The following is an 8,306-nucleotide window of genomic DNA, read 5'->3' as shown; positions in this document are numbered from 1 at the left end:
GAAATATGTCAGTTGGTAAGGCAGCGAGATCAAACTCAAAAACACATCTTGAAACATCTTGTCTTTCATCATTATTTTGTGGATCTGAACATGAAGAGGTTGTTATAAATTTGGTCTTGCTGCCCTACCAATAGAAATATGTTAGTTGGTAGAACAACTAAATCAAGTTCAAAAACACCTCTAACAACATATCACCTTTCATCAACACTTATCTTATTATGTTGTTTTACGCTGTTGAATTATGTTGTTTAAACATATTTTGAGACGGTTCAGATTATATAATCTGAATTATTTCTGAAGTGTTTAGATTATGTAATTTGAAGCATCCTAGACTGTGGACGGTGACGTTACACCAAAGGTTAGAAATGTTTGTGGGTGTTAATTGAGTTTTAAATGCTAAACACGTTTCCTTTGGCTTAATTTACCGTCTTGGGACATTTTATAGTTATAAATAATCTTGTATCCTTCAACATTTGCATTCATTCTTCACTTCTCATCAATTCTCAAAATTTCTTTCTTATTTTTAGAACAAAAGGGCGCTTGAAAAACACATAGCGGGGAAAAAGTAATAATCATGTTATTTTTAGGGTTAATAGTGTTCTTTACCCCTGTAATATATGTCATTTCCGGTTTTCGCCCCTATAAAATTTTCGGTTTGATTTGCACCCTCGTAAAATTTTTATTTTCCGGAAAACACCCCTAATAGGCCATTTTCATAATTTTTTTTCAAGAAATTTTGGTTTTTGAATGGCCTATTAAGGGTGTTTTCTGGAAAATCAAAATTTTACGAGGGTGCAAATCAAACCGAAAATTTTATAGGGGCGAAAACCAAAAATGACATATATTACAGAGGTGAAAAATACTATTAACCCTTATTTTTATTATATGTTTTTGATCTTACCAATATCAGAAAATACATGCCTGTCGGTGCCTTCAATCAATTTCACACGGGCCCTTATTAAATATCTGCTCACTATGGGCCTTGTTGTTGAGCCCAGTGATGTTTTGTCAATCTGGTCCACTACTATGTGTAGGAGGTTGAGTTGTTCAATTCTATAAATAGCATTAAATTAATACCATTATTATACCCTGTCTAACAGTTTATGGTCATATTTGCAACACGAAAAAGAAAATAAAAAATTAAAATTTATATTATTTTCATTTTTCAAAATTATATGAAATTTGTCTTTCAATCTCATTCAAATAATATTATGTAAGTTACTTGTAATTCATTATTTTTTATTTTATAGTATATATTTTTATAATTTATGCCAAATAAGCAAGTGTGGATGCATGATATTCATTGTGGGGTGGGAAGGATCTGAGAACATATTATCTCATAAATAAATAATAAATTGAATATATTTGAACACTTCAAAGTCCACTAAACACCTTATTTTTTATTTATCTAATTTTAATATCATATTTATCACACTATCCTATGTATTTCGTTCTCTTTCAAAATATAGATAGAGTGTATGAGTGTCTAAATAAATAATATTCCATTACGTAGAGTTTCAAATTCTACACCTGTTGACATAATTTCATTCTAAGCCGGGTACACATGTACGTCAACTCCAATAATTTATTTTTTAATTCATGATTTTAAAAGAATATAATATAATTTATGGTCTTATTGATTATTGAAATAAGTTTATAGAGTATTTGTTGAATTATTGGTTTCATTTCTATTTAGTTTAAACTACAAATTCAGTTGTCGTGAGTTTAACTCATTTGATAAGAAATTGATAAGGACGTTACATAAAATATGTAGAGGTCAAGGTTCAAGCTTCTGACACTCCATTATTTACTTTAAGTTGTGAATTTCTAATCACTCTATGATTAAACGGGATATAAATTATCTTATAAAAATACCATTCACAGTCAAACTTTATAGCCTTAAATCTTACTAGTATCTTAGTATTTAGAAAGTACATACAGAAAAAAAAAAAAAAAAAAAAAAAAAAACAGACAAGCCAACATAACATTATCTTGCTGTGGAGATATTTCCCAATTCCCACCGTGCATGAAGGTAAAGTCAGTATATTTTATTTGTTTTAAAGGTTATCACGTACCCAAGTACGTCCATGTCTAATTAATGCCACATTACATTATTGACATATTGTACCTATTTATTATATACATCTACGGTGGCACTGCATTGCTGACCAATTTTATTAAATTTGTGGCATGAGAAGCTACCATACTGAATCATATCAGTCACATTATACAGGGTGCAGACAGTAAAGACTTGATAAACCCAAAAGAGGTGTATCGATGGAAAAATGCATGTAAAAAAGAAAGAGTTATAAGTACGAATCAAAAACAAGAGTTAAGGACATTTAGTAAAGTTTAGTGTAGTAAAATAGATGAAAAAACATGGGTCAAGACCGGCCCAAGATTAAATACAACTCAGTCCAGCCCACTCAATCATTTACATTTATTAAAAAAAAACTGCTATAATATTTCACTCAATTTTTGTGGGATGGAGTGAGTAATAACTTTGACCATTTGCGATCGGCTATATGGTACAATATCTATTGTAAATTGTGTAGACTAATCCCTCTTGTCGGATAAGATAACAATAGGTAGCAAAACTCTCGCTCAAATGTCTTATACAACTGCATTTCAGGACTAGATTTGAACCCAAGACATTTGATTAAGGTTAAAGAGATCAAACATGTTTTCAAAATGAAACTTAATGTATGTTTTAATGTATCGTAAATTTGGTAAACTTATGATGATATCGTAATTTTCTTGAAGCTCAACCGTATAACTTTTGTCAAAATCATTGTGAATTATCTAAAATGCACTTTTTTTGGGTACAAACCAAATATGCACTTATTACTTTAGTCTTTAGGAACTTTAGTCAAATCCATCAATCACTAATTGTTTGATCTCATATTCATTTTAACAACACATTGTCAAAAAAAAATCATATTAATAACTAATAAATTGAAAATTCATATTAGAGTAAATAGTCAATTTCCCACCTGAAATTGTAAGCTTCATCAATTACCCTCCTGAAATTAACAAAACTTCAATTACCCCCCTGAAATTTCACAACGTTGGTCAATTTACCCCCTCCGTCAAATTTTTCTGTTAGTGAACATGACGTTTTGCAAATACCCCCCTGAAGTTTTGCACTTACGTGCAAAATGCCCCCCAAACTTAAAAATTTATATTATTTTTTTTCTTAAAAACAAACAATTAATAGTTAAATATTAAAGCTAACTATTAATTTTGGAGTTTGGAAAAACTACATACATATATACATCAAAATAGGGAAAATGTGTATTTTTCAAGTGACAATAATGATTATTTCTAATAGACAAATTATTATTTTTAGAGGTTTATAAACAAATTAATAATCAGATTTAAATTTATATTTTCTCCTTCACCATCTTAGTCTTTTAACTCCTCCAACTCCTTCAACAATTTGCTCAAACCATTTAAACTACACAACCCCCAATATTAATCCACAAATCATCCCATTATTGTCACTTTAAAAATACATATTTTTCCCCATTTTGGAGCCTATTTTGATGTATATATGCATGTAGTTTTCCCAAATTCCAAAATTAATAGTTAGTTTTAATATTTAACTATTAATTGTTTGTTTTTAAGAAAAAAATAATATAAATTTTTAAGTTTGGGGGGCATTTTGCACATAAGTGCAAAACTTCAGGGGGGTATTTGCAAAACGTCATGTACACTAACAGAAAAATTTGACGGATGGGGTAAATTGACCAACGTTGTGAAATTTCAGGGGGGTAATTGAAGTTTTGTTAATTTCAGGAGGATAATTGATGAAACTTATAATTTTAGGGGGAAAATTGACTATTTACTCTTCATATTAATTTGGTAATTCATTTTGAGATAATACCTAATTTTGGGCTTTATTTATCTCTTGGTCAATTTATTTATGCATTTATGGTCCACACACCAAACCTCCTGCATTGCATGACTGAAATCCCTTTGAAAACTTCTTCTCATCAGCTTAGGGTTCTCTTGGTCAGTCTGTTATGAACAATATGTTATAAGTTTATAACACTACTAGTGGTCCACATATATGTATCAAATTTAATTTAATTTAATTTCATATAATAATGTACATATAAAATAAAAAATATAGGTAGAAAAAGTAGATTGCTATATTTTACAAGGGCAAAGCATTGTTGTCACTGTTGTCGCACAACAGAGATAAAATGTTTCAGAAACGTCACGTCTTGCTAGGGCCAAAAGCATTAAAAGGAAGTAATTATGAATGAATGATTCACAGTTCAGACTCTTTAGGATAAAGATAAAGTTACACTGACACTACCTACTGACAACTTTCGTCACCACCCACCACCACCCCTTAACTTTCATACAATTCCACTTTGGTCATCACCATTTCATTTTAATTTTAAACAAACCTCCAAAACTCTTGTTATTAATTTTCTATCTATATAAAGGAATAAGAATTACATCATATTGTTCGTCTATACTTTAGAGTTTTAGATTCATATTTCATACGTACGTACCTGATTTGAAACAGGCCACGAATGGACTTACAAAATACGAGTATATGTTTGTTCATCGAGTTTTGGTTAAAATGTAATTGTTTTAATTATGGATAAACTAGGTTTGTTAATTGTTCTTTATTTTAACATGAGAATATATGATAAGATAATTAAGTTTCGATAGATTGGTATTGTCTAGCCCAATTTTCATAGGGATGACCTAGTTTCAAATTCTGTCAATTGAGATTAATTTAATATATCATAAAAAATAAATGTCATTAAGTAAAGTGTTAATCTAATATCCCCGTGAGCCTAGCTTAATTGATAGAGATATTGCATATTATATTCAGCTGCAGAGGTTGGGGTTCGAACCTCGAACACTCAACTTTTCCACAATTTAATTGCGTGAGCTCTAGCAACTAGGCTACTTGACCAAAAAAAAGTGTTAATCTAATAATATATTGTTTAGAGAAATACTCAATGCTACGAGCAATACATCGACGAGAACCAATGAAAGGTGTTCTTGAATTAATTCACCCCACTAACCCTCCTGGATTCCACCAAAAGTGAAAGTTATATTTGTTCCCACTGTTTACACATATTCATTTGTCGATTTTCGTCTCTAACATATCGTACCAAATATCACCTCTATTGTTTATCATCAAAATACTTGACTAGATTTTGTATAACTTTGTCAAACTTGAATTAATCTAATGATTGCAATGATTTATTTTCAAAATGTCACAATTAACTAAGGTTCCTACGGATTCGTTGTCTATTCACTTAGCGGATGTCATGATCGTTGAGTTTATTTGTCCCTAGTTCGGGTGTTTTTTCACTTTCTTTGGTTTTCTTGTTTCTTGTCACAATTAACAAACATATTGGTCACACGGGCACTTCATGTTACACAAGCCAAGCTACCTTTTCGAGGTAGATTAACACCTAATCAAAGACTTTCCATTCAAAATCCATCATCCAAACATACCCTTAATAAACCCGAGGATAAAGCTCATAGGGATTACGGACCGTAAAGACCACAAGTGGCCTTACAAAATACATGTTTGTTCATTAAGTTTGGGTTTGAGAACAATGTTTTATGAGTTAACATGAGAATAATTTTGACAAAACATTAGAATAATTAGATAATTAAGTGCCCATAGACTGGTAGCTAGCCCAGCTCAACTTTCATAGGATCAACTTTGACATTTTTTTAGTTGTACTTTATGTTATATAGATGCCATTATTTTTTCTTTATTTCATATTCATATACACAAAAGAGTGTAAAACAATATTTGTGTCAAACACTAAAAAATAATGAAATTAATGTAACAATTTTGTAATTAAAATCAAAATAAGTTTCCAAGCCCTAATGAGCTAGAATTTTTTTTTTCTGAAATTACAAGACTATGACTTTTTAGTCAAACTAAATTAAACACTAGTATAAATATGGAATAATTCACCAAATTTATTTAATTCTGCATTGACCAGAAGGTGTAGTAGCTAGCAGCAACAAGACCTTGATTATATTTTAATTTTTGAGACAGAGGTAAAAATAATTAAATAAAGTAGCCCGGCTTGAATGCTGGGCAGACAAAGACTAGACTAGGGCTTGAATAGAAGAAGAAAGGAAGTATGGTCACAATCTAGGTCACAAATTTTTTGTTTCTCTCTCTTGACCGAACTGCCCTAAAGATGTGAAAGGACAAACTTGCATTCTCTCTCTCTCTCTGAATGCTAAAACGACAGTGCGGTTCATTGCCATGTGGTCAGAGAGGCGTCAATCATAAAGCAATGGATTGCAAAATCATTTTGCATCGTTCTTTGTGTCTTAAACTTTGTCATTGTTCATTTCTTTTCAACAATGAGCAAGTTTTTTTATTTTTTTCTTATAACCTAACATAGTTGAAAAGAATTTTACTGATTTGTACACTAACGATGCATGTAAAAAAAAAAATTAGAAGTTACACTCGGTAATAAATTTCTTAGAATGTGTTTTTATGGTATTCTTTTATATTGCATCTCGGTAGATGTTACCATTTGTTTAGCTAGGGTCTGTTTGGTTAATCCAGAAAAGAGCTTTTAACTTTTAGCTTATAGCTTATAAGCTCGTTTGACAAAAAAAAGTTCTGTTTGGTAACACTTTTTCACCATGAGCTTATAACTTATTTCACGAGCTTATAAGCTATTTTTCAGAAGCTATTCCAAGTAGCGTTTGAGCTTATAGCTTATAGCTTCTCACTTTTTCTTCCAATTTTACACTTATTATTTCATTTAAATTGTATTTTTATCCATTATAATTTTTATAACAAGCTACGTAATAAAGACTACTATCCCTTTATTTCAATTTTTGTATATATATCAGCTGACCTTTTTTTTTTTTTTTTTTGAAAAAATATATACCTTCGTTTTTTTTTTTACGAAACAAAATACTATTATTCTATTAGTGTTACTTTTTTTTTTTTTTTGAGGTAAGTGTTATTTTCTTTATTCTCTGTTATTAGTATTACTCTATTAGTGCTACCTTTTTTTTTGTTTTTGAGGTAAATGTTATTTTTTTTATAAAGTGGAAACACTTAAATGATAATAAATATAAGATAAAATTTTAGTAAATAAAATTTAATTTAATTTATAATACATAGAATATATTAAATTAATAAATTTAAAGTATTTTTTTAAAGAAAAATTAGTTTACAAAATTACAAATACTTAAATTAATGATATAATTTTTATTATGAATTAAGAATACCCTTTATGTCATTTTACATTTATCAGCTAGTTGAACCGTTATTTTTACCAAACACTTCAGTTAGCTTATCAGCTATAAGCTATCAGCTAGCTTATCAGCTATCCGCTATTTTTACCAAACAGAGTCTTAAAGTATCCGAGTCTAACTAAGCGATTTATGGTATTTTCCCGTATTTGATCATTTAACTATGCTATGAGACTAATCATCATGCCGATAACAAAACATTTGTATTTTTTTTTTACTAAGGTTGATTTACCTTAAAAATAGAAGACACCAAGAATCGAATTCAAAGTATTTCTCTAAAGAGATTTGTTAATTGGCAAATTCTATGGTACACTCAAAAATTTAAGTGTATTGGTACACCCAATCAATAAATTAATAGTTAAATGTCTTATTTTTTGAAGAGAAAAATTGTTTTCCATCACCTATAATTATAATAATTAAATCTTATTAACCAAAAACGTCGACGAAATAAAATTTAATTTTTCTGAGTTTTTAGTACTCATAATAGAGAATTTTGATTATTTTTTACAATAAAATGTAAAAAAAATTAGTATGATTTTTATAAACAATCAAATGACGTTTTTTTCCTTATGAAATGACATTTTCTAAAATATATATATCAACAAATAGCTCTTTATTCCATAAAAATAATAGTTAATTTAAAGATTTTTGAGATAGAAGTACCGGTACACCTTAATTTGCGGATGTACCTTAGAAGTTCCCTTGTTAATTATGTTGTCAACTCTTCTATAATTAGGTTTATGGAAAACATACTTTTTCGTTTTTCATAGATTCCTCCACATAAGATAATTTTATTTGTGACACGTCAGTTACTGAAAATTGGTATCTCTCTCAACCGATATTCAAACCATAATTTACTACAATATATTTAAGAGTCTAATCTCTTCCACAAAACGCAATTGAATCTCACTACCAAAAAATAACCCACTGAATCAAGGTAGAAAAGACTATTTTATTACTCCACCCACTATTTACTATTCACCTATTCATGAATCATGAACTTGTGTTCTACATGTCTTTGACTCTATTAT

Source organism: Medicago truncatula, chromosome 5 (assembly GCF_003473485.1).
Source record: "Medicago truncatula cultivar Jemalong A17 chromosome 5, MtrunA17r5.0-ANR, whole genome shotgun sequence".
In the NCBI taxonomy this organism is placed as follows: domain Eukaryota; kingdom Viridiplantae; phylum Streptophyta; class Magnoliopsida; order Fabales; family Fabaceae; genus Medicago; species Medicago truncatula.
Note: the sequence above shows the minus strand (reverse complement) of the source record.